At 46.9% G+C, this 13956-nt stretch overlaps 1 pseudogene; it reads right to left on the bottom strand.

The window, feature by feature from the left end:
• Positions 1-7886: 7886 nt before the first annotated feature.
• The window catches only part of LOC120848765, a 43745-nt pseudogene continuing 37675 nt past the window's right edge, over positions 7887-13956 (bottom strand).

Raw genomic sequence — 13956 nt, 5'->3', positions numbered from 1 at the left:
ATCGCTTTGCTTGACGTGCTAATAGTTTGATGGTGAGTCATTAATATAACAGCCAGATCGAAATGAATGTTCAGCAGAACCAAGCAGAACTATTAGCCCTCATTAAGCGACGCCGCGGCCATTTTGCTTCTAGATACTGCTCCTCCCTCGGCGCCCCTGCTCTCCCAGTCACGTGACCTGGAATTCCCCCTTCTAGGGACAATAGTTAACTTTAAACCACGGTTCGCGTTCGAGAAAACGGGTCCAGGAAGATTATCCATGCACGCGAGATTCACGGCTATTATTTTCCCGCTGTCCCTCCTGGCTATGTTAGATAGCGCTGGCCTATTATGAATCATTCGTCATAGGTCAGCGCTATGAAAGCAAGGCCGGATGTTGATAGCCGCTAACGTCGAAACCGGCTGGCGCACGGCTCGAGCAGAGCCGTGTATGTAGAGAGTTTGGCCATTCGTTGGGAAGTATAGGAGACAAATGAAGCGGCGCCATTGGCCGAAAGCGGGCTGGGCGTGTTCCAGGGCGTCTTCAGAAATTCGAATGTGACCAACCAGAAGCCGGAAATAATACCCTGGCGGTGGTCGCGAGAAACAAACCTGATAACTGCATTGGAGTAACTCTTGATGGCTGAAAATATGGTACACGTGATGTTTCAATCACACTCATCTAATATGATGGTGGAAGAGTGCGACTAGCGGAAAGATCGACATAATCCTTACGCCAAACGCCGAGGGCCGGGAATCTGCCGTCCGAGCGGTCACACTCTGTCCGCGCAAAACAGAGTTGAGCGGCGCATTCGTTTCTTACATCTTTCTGCATGATCATGATGGAACAACACGTACACCCTATTTTCAACCACAAAGAGTTACTACACTTCACTCTTACGCACTTATTAAAACCATTTACGAACAAAGACCTTCGATGATCGATCGGCTCAGAACTGTTTCTCGCTACCACCGCTAGGGGATTCTTTTCGGCTTCTGGTTGGTCAAGAGAGCATGCCAAGCCCTCTTTCCGAGTCTGGTGCACGCCCTGGCTCTGCCCGCGCCTCCCATTGACCAAACTCTCTACATATACGGCTCTGGGCTCGAGTTGTTCATCCTGCCGCCAGCATAACGAGCGCGCGCCGGTGACCTTGTAGGCTCTTTCCGCGTCTGTATGTACATATGGCATAACCACAGGTCTCCTCTTTTTACTTTTTCTGGCAGCCTTACGATGGACTTGAAGCCCTTTTTGTAAAATCTATTCGCCATTCCTGCCAGTTAGTCGTCTAAATAGCCTCCGTCCGTAAGTCTTCTTGCCTGATTAACGAATCTGGCCGACATTCTGTGTTGGCATGACTCAACCATGAGGCCTCCTGTAGGCACCCTAACGCCATTGTAATTTTAGCAGTTTTCAGTAAGTAGAGCAAAAGGAAGTAAACTTTTCTTGCTCCTTAGACTGTAGCCTCAGCACCCATAGACATTAAAAAGCGAAGTTGAAAGTCTTAGGGCCGGTTGCACTAACGCCGCTTAGCGCAAAGCGGAGCTTAGCCGGGAACCTCAGCTGAGTTTCGGTTTCTTTCGGTTGCACCAAAATCGCTTATCGCTAAACCTAGCACTAAACTACGCTTATCGTAAGCGCTCAACATTGGGCGCTTTGCTTTGGTTGTTTCTTAATCCTGGATTTGAAACATGGCGGCCGGTTTGTGGCGGTCGACGCGGTGGACGAAGTTGGTTGTACAAAGTGTTTTAGGCTACAAGAGCGTGAGAGTCTCGACAGAATGACCTTCGATTGTGACAAGGATGCAAAATATTGTCGCGTGAAGTGTTTATCGACCCCTGTTTTCAGGTTGGCTCTCCGTTTTCAGTGCGTGCTAGCCCCAACCGAGATCCGTACGGAGCTGTGGGGCTCACGTCTGTCTTCCCGTTGGTTATTCTGTCAATGATAGCTTGCTTATTCGTATCTACTTACTCTACTGATTTTCGCATTACTGTAACGCATTGTTATTTGCCACCTTGTTTATTTCTACTTGCAACGCATATCCTTCAATCCGATCAGCGCGTTGAATAGTGGCAGTACATGATCTCGGCGATCAGCTGATTGTCGACACTTCTGCCGTTTGCATCAGATTGCGGCGCTTTTAAATTATAAAACAGCGCAAAGTCAATTTCTTTCGTTTTCAGAGTTTCGATACAATTTTCATTGAATTTTTATTGTATCGCGAGTAGAATCTTGGCTTCAAAAACTGTATCGTCCCATAACCGTAACTCTTCTGGTGATCTCGTTTTTTAGGAATATTTTGCTTTCTAGCTTTCATCCGTGGCGACGACAACTTCTATTCGTGGCGGCGACAACTCGACGACTTCTATTCGACGATTTCTGGGCGTTTTCACAGCTGCCGTGGTGAGTTCGTCACTGTTTTAAACTTCATCGGTCTCAGGCATGACTTGATTTTAGTAGTCATCTAACCTGCCTACTTATTCTCGATGATGTTTTGTCTTCAGCGATGTAGTGAGTAGAGCGTCCTTCTCGCGTTCGTTGAGATTTGGGGCCCCAGATGGCTCCTTTATTTCAAAATGTGAGCACGAAAACTACTGTCACTGTCAAAATATTCTGTCATTGACTGATATTTAACACACAATCACAGATGTGAAGAGCATTCGTGTTTATTTAAAGCGTTGACTCCTGTTTTTGAAAGATAAGCGAAAAAATGATTGAATTTGGAGACCTTCAATTCCTTACTCACCGAAGAAATACAGCGAAAAGCAGACGCCGACTACAGCCGTTTTTTTTGTTTAGATCTTGAGATTCCTCACCGCCAATCGTATTCGACTCTCTGAGCGTTCCCTAGTTCGCTCTGTTTGTCCTTACATTCCCTAGTCAAATCCAGCGTTTAGCCAGGGGCGCGTCTGTAAAACCGGGTTAATATTGGTGAAACCGGAATTTAAACCCGTGCTTATTCTAGCTCGGTTTAGGACGCTAAGCCGACTTAGGAAAGAGCCGCTTTGGGTTAAGGTAAGCGACGTTGGTGCAACCGGCCCAAAGAACTGTAAGCATCGATCTACTGGGTTTTCTCACGGGAAGTTCAACCGACTGGCAGGCTATTTGATCTCCTCTAACATGCTCTAAATAACAAGCACTTCACTTTGAACAAAAATGTTTTTTAACAACTCCAGGTTATCATTAACATAACAAAACAGACTAAGCATATCACATCCAAAACCCCTTTCAATACCTGTTTCGCAGCTTGAAGGAAAATTGTCGCTCGGCATAGGAGCACCGCTAGACCCAATACATATTTCTTGGTTCTGCAAAAACTGAGTACTCTTATAGACCACGTACGGGGACTTGATATAAAAACACAGAGAATGTACTAAATTCTCTTCGCTCATACCACAGGCATTTTAAAACGAAACATTGAAACCTCAATGTTATCTCTTAGCACAGCAATCGCCTATCCCTGAGGTAACGATAAAACGAAATTTCAGGACATCTCAGCCAACAGATGGCTAGATAAATGTTTGGAGAAGCTTTTTTACTTAGAGGCACAAAGAATTGTGTCAGTAGGCTTTGATCGCATTTGTTTGACAACACGTCGACATTCTTGAGAAGGTTTCACACGTTTCGAGTGCAGATGACTGAATGAATTTTATGATTTACGGTTCACGTCGATTTGTGTTTCTTTGAAATAAATTAGTTGAGAGTCAGCGCTTCGCGCGTGAACATCGTCTTTTTGTTATTCATTTTTTACCCTGTTCATTTTATGCGCTGCTTACAATCAACTCACCCAACTTTCTACCGTACTGCTTGATGTATAAAGGCTGAGCCATGAGAATGACAATTTCATGAGTGTGAGCTCGGGCGGATGTACACGGAGAGGCCTTCCACTGTATAAGGAGTATCCACTGGGCGCCATAGTCGTGGGTGCTGTCTAGAGCGCATGTTCACAACGGGCCAACATTAATAGGCTAGTAAAACCGGCAATCTTGAGGGTGCGGAATGCACGTTACAAAAGAACTGTGGAAGCTCGCCATCAGCACGCGCTCAGCAGTCGTGCACACAGCTATGGCCGCCAGTGAATACTTCCTATGGTCTAGATTGTTTGAAACAGTAAGTAAATTGGTGTGTGTATTCTTAAACAGCCCGAACTTAGTCTGCCTCAACGGGCGACTTGTTTCTCAGCCGTAGATGAGCAATTTCGCCGATGCGGCACAGACGCTACCACGCAGTAGCGATAAACGACCGCACGTCGGGTACAATGCTCGTCCAGATCGAAACGGGCAGGAGTGGGGATTGAGCCCAGGATCCCTGGGTTCTGCAGCGCGAGATTTAGCTCCCCGTGCTCCAAGTTGGTGTGTCCTAGCCCACTCGGTCACCGATTTCATTTTTTTTTCTTTATTACCTTATCTTTTTTTAAACCGAAAACACACATACACATATTTACATTACACACACACGGTTACATGTCTATTATGTACAAATGAAAATGAAGTATGAAACAATCATCCCTTCAATGGTTGACGTCACATCAAAAGTCTCTCAACGTTTCTAACGGTTTGATTTTGGATACCCAATCTGGTACATGAGCTTCTGTTTTTAAATATTCTTCGTACGCCACAACACTTTGGCGAAAATACATCCTGGCCGGTCTAGCATCGGCATCGTTATGGAGCCTCGCGGTGCGGGAGAGCCATAGCCTGTGGAGGCCCAGGAGCATTAGCAAATCAAATGGCACCTCTTCTTCATTATCTATTGCCAAAAATCTAATACCGTGTTGGTCTAAAGGAAAATCTTTGTGTAGGGTTCTTTGGAGCACATCCCAGAAGAATACCCCCTCCCAACAATGTAAAAAAACATGTTCAATAGTCTCGGGGACTTTACAAATGTAACAGTTTGTCTCCCAAGGTAAAAAACTGTCTATTCTTTCTAAATATGTTCTAACTGATAACGTTCTGGTATGAAGTTTAAAAAAGAAAGTCTTAACCCCCGGCTTAACTGGCATCCTGTTCACCCTTTCAAAACATTCTGCCCTGGGCCTTCACACTATATGGCTCTGCACCTCGGTACAGAAAATACGCTGCTTCTTAAATCTTTATATAGCTTTTTACGTGTAACGGTACTTAAATAATCCATAGAAAAACGTGTCTGCAAGAACCGAAGAGAGCTTACAATTTCTCTGAAATAACCACGAACATGACCGGGTATACAATCTGTGGATGACACTATCAGCTGAGGCAGCTGACACACAGTTCTTAGAAAAGGGTCGAAAGTGTCCCGAAAAAACAAAAATCTATTTACTACCTGACGGAGAAACAGGTGAGACAATCCGAGTCCCCCGTTCCAGACTCGCCTAAACAAATTCTCCCTCACGCACCTTTCCCAGGATGACCCCCAAATAAGAAGAGCAAACGCTCTATGAAGTTTTTGAATGTTAAGTTGTGTGCATACAGCACCTGCATCACATACCATATTTTTGATACTAAAAATAAATTACACGCCGTCGCTCTGGCAAATATCGAGAGATGCTGTCCTTTTCATTTTTCCAATTGAGATTTCATTTCTTGCGCTTGCGCCTTCCAATATTCCTCGCTGCTCTTATAGCATTCTAGCGGTACTCCCAAGCACTTGACGGGGGTTGTTTCCCATCTAACATTTGTAAAAAAAACTCGGTCTTGAAGTCCATTCCCCATGCCAAAACCCAATACATTTGTCCCAGTTTATATTACTCCCCGTGGTTCTAGAATACTCCTTAATTTCCCTCACTACTCGTTCGACACTTTCTTTGTTGGTGCGAAAAACAGCAATGTCGTCGGCGTAGGCCAAAAGCCTAACTTGTGAGCTACCCAGTTGAAAACCCGTAATCCCCCCACAATACTGTATCCTTAAACATAACGTTTCGATATAAATACTGTACAAAAGAGGACTGAGGGGGCAGCCCTGGCGCACCGAACGTTGTACTTTAATGGGCGCCCCCAGACACTTGTTTATAATCAGACTTGCAGTAAGATTTCGGTACGCCAGAGCCACGCCCTCGCGAATTACTTGCCCTACATTCACATGGTCCAAAATCGCAAAGAGAATTTCGTGCGCTACACAGTGGAATGCCTTCTCGAGGTCGAGCTGGAGGACCGCTACTCGAGCATCAAGGTGTCGCAACACTCCAATACACACCACGCCTTGTGTATGTTTGAAAACATCGAGCGTCATTTAATGCTGCACGTCTGGTGTGGGCCCACGATTTCTTGAATACCTGACTGCAATCGTTGACCTAAGACCTTCATGAAAATTTTTGTAATCTACATTTGTTAATGAAATTGGCCTATACAATGTCACTTGCTTAAGTTTTTCTCTGCTATCTGTTTTCGGAATTAAAATAGTATGTGCTTCCGCAAAAGATGGAGGCGAAGCTTTAAGGTCAAGGGCTTCGCTAAACACAGAGGTTAAAAGGGGTGACAATTCATGTTTAAATTCTTTATAAAAGGCCGCGCTTAACCCGTCCGGACCCGGAGCCTTCCCTGGTTTTAAATTCATAATAGCAGCCTCTACTTCATCGACCGATATTTTCTGTTGTAGCCTTCCTTTACCCTAATCATCCAGTCTCGGCATTGCTCCGATAAATTCCCTCTTAAATTTTTCCAAATCTACCCCCCCCCCCCCCACACGACAGGAAAATAAGGTCTGATGATATTCAAAGAAAGCCCGCTCAATGCCCTTTTTCCATCTGGTAAAACACCTTTCCAGTCAACCTCATTTATATGATTTCGGCGGGCGTTCGTCTTTTAGAGCGCAGCTCTTAGGGGCCCGTTTCCGGCTTGAGCGGCGTCGGCGTCGCCGTCGGCGTCGCCGTTGGCGTCGCCGTCGCCGTCGGCGTAACCGCGAGGTCACGTGACCCCCCCGAGGTCACGTGACCCACCCAGGTCACGTGACACCCCTAGGTCACGTGACCCCCGAGGTCACGTGACCCCCTTAGGTCACGTGACCCCGAGAAGTCACGTGACCCCCTGAAGTCACGTGACCACCTTAGGTCACGTGACCCCCTGAGGTCACGTGACCCCCAGAAACGTGACCGCCTTGAGGTCACGTGACCCCCTAAGGTCACGTGACCCCTGAAGTCACGTGACTTCTGGGGATCACGTGACCTTAGGGGTCACGTGACCTCAAGGCGGTCACGTGACTTTTGGGGGTCACGTGACTTCTGGGGGTCACCTATCCCTCAGTACGCTTCCATCTTCCTCGAAAGCTGCGCTCTAACCGGCGTTACAGGAAATTGTAAACGGCTTTCATTTTTTTTGATCCCTAGCATACGTTTTGTGGGCATCTCCCCCAACCGCCAATTCCTCCCTTCTTGCCCGCACGATTGCACCGCGACAGCGGTCTTGGTCTAAGACTTCTAGCCGTTCTTTTAGTTGCTGGATGTCGTCCTTAAAAACCCCTGGCGTTTTGTTCTCTAGCTTTACTAATTTTTCCAAGTTACTTTTAAAGTCCTTTGCCTGATTCCTTGCTCATACTTTAAACGACACGACCTTTCTATTGCTTCCAATTTATTGTCTTGTTTACATAATTCCCATTTACCCCCAATTTAGTTTGGTCTCCTTCTATCTCTTTGATATTGTCCGTAACCGCTGCTATAAACATGTCATCTTTCAATAATTTTGAGTTTAATTTCCACAACTCCCATGTAAAACCGGTCCGTTTTGCTCTTTCTATTGTACTATGTACTAGACAGTGATCGAAAAAAGAGACGGGCTTAACGCAAGAATTTTCACATTCTCCTATTAGATCAAAAGAAAGGTACATACGATCCAATCGGGCATGACTGCTACTACTCTGAAAATGGGTGTACTGCACTTCCAGTGCTCCTTCTAGGCATTCCTCGACATCTACAAGGTTACTGTCGCTAATTACTTTTGCTAATACTTCGCCACTTGCGCCTCTTTGAAACAGTCTTGCGCTAAATAGTATAGCAGCGTACCTCCCTGTCTACCACACGCTAGGAAAGTGATACGTTTTAATTCAGGTTGCTGCTGCATCGCTGTGCTCTTCACGAAACCTCCAGCAACAAACTCTAAAAAAACGAACTTAGCAACGATCGAGACGTCACAAAGCAAGCTTCTTAATAAACTCACTAGTTTCCGCTACGGTTTTTGCTTTTTTATGTGAATGTGTTACGACGTTCATGCTTAAATCAACGTCATTATACATTATTTATGCGCTCTAAATTCCATTACAACTGGAAATTTCAACACACACCTTTGGGTCCAAATTTCTGTTAAGACACCTAATTTGAAACCGTAATGCATTGGCTCAATTGCTAAGTTGGCTTAAACAATGGCGCATATCTAAATCACATAAGAATATAAACACATTCATTATTCAACGCCTAATTTACTTACTTTTACAACGAAGTATCTTGCTGACTGCACAAGTAGTCGACATATATAATGGTCGCAGATCCTTTTGTATGTTCCTAACAAGTCTCGTAAATGCCGATATCGCTACACTGCAGGGGCAGAAGAGCGGCTTAAAGGGCCCCATATTCCGACGAGTTTAATTATGAGGAAGTCCCTTTACTTCAACGAAAGCTTTTCCCGAACAAATTAGTATGGAGGGCCCACATTTAGGCCTGCAGCGGCACTGAATCCCGCGGCACGATAGCACAACCTAATTACGACTCGGTAATTATGTTCCCCAGGTATTCATCATCCCGAACAAAGCAACTTTTCTTCGCTAATGCGGATAGCAGGAAATGAACGTGCCTCGTTTGTCAACGGAACACTCGACCGTACGTCTGTTGTTTCACGCAGACCCAGTCATCGGGGACGGCATTCATTTACAGGTGACCCTAATCTCTTTTTTTTCTTTGCAAGGCGCATGTTATCGTAACCGCACTGCAGCGACATTCCATGTTGAAAGCGCTCAGCTACTTGTCTAAGCCACTGTACGTATGTGCTCAGAGTTCGGTCTGGTGGGCACACTTCTCTACAGTTATGTACTATCGCATGTTTCTCATCGGCCACGCTTTTAAGATTCAAGCTTATTCTCGGAATTACCGAGGACGAAAGCCGTGGCTTGCGGCGTGGAGTTTACGCATTAAACATTTTGAAAATCCATATACGTTTCAAAAGTGTACAAGAAGGATGTAAGTCAGGAAATATACTCTTGTTACACCATTTGTACATGATTAATGAAAATCGGTCGGTTTAAGATGGATGTGCTAATGATTTGCACCCTTTACACCCCCCCTTTGCGCCCCACTAGAAGCGGTGCTCTCTGAAACCGTGTAAAAAGGGTAAATGGGCGAATTGCACATCTTTCACTCACAGGGTCTGAAAGACGCGTAATGGTGATGCGGTCGAATACACCCTTGATTTCATAGCCGTTCATGTTGATCGCTTTGACGAAACTTTTGCTTATGTGCGACGGTACAAACCTCCAGTGTGATGAATCGCAAGACGAGGTCGCGCATGATTAGGAAGTGCTAGGTAATAGTATTAGCATTTTGATCTAATCCGTACGAAGAAAAGCCAAATATTACGTGTCGCGCGTGCATACGTTTTAGCAATTCTATATACTTCAAAAAAAAAAAAAAAAAAGAGCGTCTCGGTTCGAAAATGATGAACGAAGACATGGAAATATGCAAACCAGGCAGCGCTCAGTGTTGCGCCTATATTGCGCCCCAATCTTAAATGTTGTGCCGATATAATTTTGATCCAGCCGATATCTGTAAAGTATCGTATGGGTCGCGCAGACGCCATCCTTACATACCGTACCCGCCGCAGTTTCTATTTGAGTGTCGACAGTGTCATTCGTGCTTCGGCTATGTCGGCGAGGTATTTTTTTTATTTCTGGGCCGCCTCAAAACGAACGATATATATATATATATTATTAGGTTACAAATATAGGGTGATTTAATGAGGAATGATTAGATACAGGATGGATAGTAAGGGTGATATTCGTCCGGGAACAGTCCGAGCTCTCTGAATGCTGGTCGAGCGCGCGACACTCTCCGGTGCCACTTCTTCTTTCTAGCAATATTCGCCCCGTCGGTGCAGGCACTGGTCATCTGGTGCGTTTGAGAGGCTTACGTATCGCGACGATAGTAAGGTTTCATACGGCTTATGTGGACCACGTCACAAGATCTTGAACGATGATCAAGAGCGGGGTAACAGGGGCAACTTCGTAGTTGTTGAAAGAAAGTTGACGGACGACACGGAACGGGCCGACGAATTGCTTGAGGAGTTTTTGAGACTTGCCGGGTGCGCGCAAGGGAGTCCACAAGAGAACTTCGTCGCCATGTCGTAGGTGGTAGGCAGATGACATGCATCGTAACGTAGCTTCTGGTGCTGCTGCGATTCCTGGGTGTGCATGCGGGAGAGTTGGCGAGCGTCCTCTGCTCTGGATGTGATCTCTGCTGCGGACGGCTGAACCAATGTGTCAGGTGTGTAAGGCAAAATGGTATCAAGAGGTGTGAAGGGTTCGCGGGCATAGAGGAGGTAGTATGAAGAGTAGCCGGTTGTAGACTGCCGTGCCGTATTATATGCATATGTTACGTAGGGAAGAATAATGTCCCAGTTGGTATGATGGTCAGCAACATACATTGAAACCATGTCGGCAAGTGTGTGGTTCAAGCGCTCGGTCAGTCCATTTGTTTGGGGATGGTAGGCGCTTGTCACTTTGTGGACTGTGGAAGAAAGCCGAAAGACGTCTTCAAGGACCTGAGGGAGAAAGGGAGTGCCACGATCACTAATTATAAACTGGGGAGCTCCATGACGCAAGAGAATGGAGTGCAGAAAAAAATTAGCAACTTCATCGGCGTTGGCGGCAGGTACAGAAGTTGTCTCAGCATAGCGTGTCAAATGATCAACAGCTACAATGATCTACCTGTTCCCGCTTGTCGACAGTGTAAAAGGACCGAGAAAGTCGATTCCTATACGCTGGAATGGTTGGTATGGTTGCGGAATCGGTTGTAGTCTACCAGAAAGCCTGGTGGTAGGTCTTTTCTTAGTCTGGCAGTCGTGACACGCCTGAACATATTTGTTGATGGTGCGGGTCATGCCCGTCCAGAAGTAACGACTCCGTATGCGGAAGTACGTTTTGGCAAATCCCAGATGTCCGGCTGTTGCGTCGTCATGGTGAGCTTGAATGACATCTCTTTGTAGTTGTCGGGGGATAACCAAAAGCCAAGCGCGTCCGTGGACGTCATAGTTCCGCCTATAGAGGACTCCATTCCGGAGTTGGAATAGACGGGCACGGCGTAGAATTTGCGCAGGAGGGTTCTGATATAAGCCCTGTAAGTGGTGAATGATGCGGTGTAAGGAAGGATCAGACTGTTGTGCGGCAGCAATGTCGATGTAATCTAAGACGGCCGTTGTTGTGTCGGGGTCGGCGGAAGGTGTACGTTGCGACGCAGGGGGAAGTGCGCATCTTGAAGGACTGTCCGCGTCGAGGTGTCTTTTGCCAGATTTGTAGTGCACTGTAAATGTGTAGTCTTGTAACTTCAAGGACCAGCGTCCAAGACGTCTGGAAGGGTCTTTTAACGTTGTTAACCAGCATAACGCATGGTGATCAGTGACGAAAATGAAGTGTTTGCCATAGAGATAAGGACGGAATTCTGAAATTGCCCAAACAACGGCCAGACACTCGCGTTCTGTTATACTGTAGTTTCGCTCGCATTTTGTAAGCGTACGACTTGCATAGGCAATCACACGATGGACACCGGAGACGTTCTGAGCCAACACAGCGCCAATGCCGTGGCCGCTGGCATCTGTGCGGATCTTCGTGTCGGCGCCTGGGACGAAATGATCAAGAATTGGAACGGTCGTCAAGGCAGTCTTGAGGGCTTGGTAGGCGTCGTGTTGTTCGCGACTCCATTGGAAGGTCGCATTGTTACGGAGAAGTGAGTTCAGGGGTTCAGCGATGTGGGCGAATCCGGGTATGAATTTCCGAAAATTGGTGCAAAGACCGAGGAAAGCGCGCACGTCTTTCAAATGTTTGGGCACTGGAAATTCGGAAACGGCTTGTACCTTGGATGGGTCAGGGCGAATTCCGTCAGCGCTGACAATGTGACCCAAAACCTTGATTTGGCGTGCTCCAAAGACACATTTTTTTTAGTTAAGCTGGAGGTAGGCTGATTGAAAGCAGTCGAGGACGTGCTTTAGCCTGTCCAAGTGTTGAGAGAATGAACGGGAAAAAACAATGATATCGTCTAGATAACATAGGCATATTTTCCAGGTGAAACCACGCAGCACAGTGTCCATCATTCTTTCAAATGTGGCTGGGGCATTACACAAACCAAAGCGCATGATGTTAAACTGATAGAGGCCGGCGGAGGTAATGAAGGCAGTTTTAGGTTTGTCAATATCCGCAACGGGTATCTGCCAATAGCCACTGCGAAGGTCCATTGAAGAGAAGAAGGATGATCCTTGAAGAGTGTCGAGAGTGTCGTCAATTCTGGGTAGAGGGTAGACGTCCTTGGAAGTAATTTTGTTTAAGCGTCGGTAATCTACGCAAAAGCGCCAGGTTCCATCTGTTTTCTTTACGAGGACTACAGGTGACGACCAGGGGCTTGATGAGGGTTCAATTATTTTCTTGCGAAGCATATCAGTGACGTGTTCGTGAATGACCTGGCACTCTGCTGATGAAACTCGGTAGGGACGACTTCGAACGGGAGAGGCTTCGCCCGTGTCGATGTGATGGGAGACCTCCGACGTCTGCGCAAGGGGTCGATTGTCGAAATCAAAGAGGTCGTCATATGAAAGAAGCTGGGTTAAAGCTTCTTTTTGGCCGTCAGATAAGCGGGCGTCTATCATCTTCGCAACGTGCATGTTGGCGTCCGGAGGGGCTGACAAGGTCTTAATGTTAATACTGTCAGAAAGGGGTACGAAGTTGTCGTAGATATGAATAGTGAGTGTAGCCAAGCGGGGACCACGGGGTACAATTTGGGGTTCAACTGAGGTGTTGGTGATGAAGAGAGAAACCTGTCCTTGAAGTGTGTCGGCGATGCAGTAGGGAATGATGACAGGCTTCTTTGTGACAAGGCTGGCGATGGGCTCGATAAGACCGGAGGTGCATGGAAGAGGACGGTTCGGCATGAGTGTGATATAGGCAGCCGAGAGGGCAGGTAAGATGTAATCGCCACTGGCGTGAAGAAAGAGGGGGTAAGGTTCACAGGTGGTGTCAGTAGTCGGCAAAGAGTTCAAGAGCAATTCCCGGCTGGCGCAGTCAATGGTCGCGTCAGTGGCCGAAAGAAAATCCCATCCCAATATAACGTCGACGACACAATTTTCGAGTACAGTGAACAGAATTATGTAGGAAAGACCACCGATCTGAACCGGCATAGTGCAGTGACTGAGAGGTTGTACGAGGTCACTGTTTCCCATGCGAAGGAAATGTCCAGGAGATGGTGAAGTTAGCACTTTGTGCAAACGGCGACGGAGTTGATTAGAAATGCAGGAGTTTGCTGCACCTGTGTCTATTAAAGCTGCGACTTTTTCTCTTCCAATTTCGACGACGATAGTGGTAGGGCCAAGAGAAGGAGGATTTGGGGCTGTTGACGGCGATGCAGCCTGACTTCCTGTGTCACGACAGGCTGCGTTGTTTAGTTTGACGGTGGAGATGTGGCAGTGGCATCAATAAACGGCGAGACAGAGCGGCGTCGAGGGTAGGGGGATGAGGACCGGCCACGCCGAGAACCAGGAAAAGGGGGAGGACTCCAGTTGCGGCGGTCGTCGGAGGTGCGGCTGGGGTTGTGGTCGTTGAAGGGTGGGGTAGAAGTGGGGTTGCGATTGTATGTCTCGGATTGAATACGGCGGCGGCAGTAGCGAATAACGTGGCCAGGTGAGTGGCAGTAGAAGCATACCGGACGGTTGTCTTCGGTGCGATATGCCTCAGTTCTTCGGGGTGGTCCGTAACGTCGAGGAGGTGGGGAAACGTTATTCAAATGCTGCACGGGGCAGAGGTGTGGGGATGCGTGCTGCAAAG

The sequence above is a fragment of the Ixodes scapularis genome, unplaced genomic scaffold, assembly GCF_016920785.2.
Source record: "Ixodes scapularis isolate PalLabHiFi unplaced genomic scaffold, ASM1692078v2 PGA_scaffold0__279_contigs__length_252992795, whole genome shotgun sequence".
Classification (NCBI taxonomy): Eukaryota; Metazoa; Arthropoda; class Arachnida; order Ixodida; family Ixodidae; genus Ixodes; species Ixodes scapularis.
Note: the sequence above shows the minus strand (reverse complement) of the source record. Positions and strands in the feature narration are given on the sequence as shown.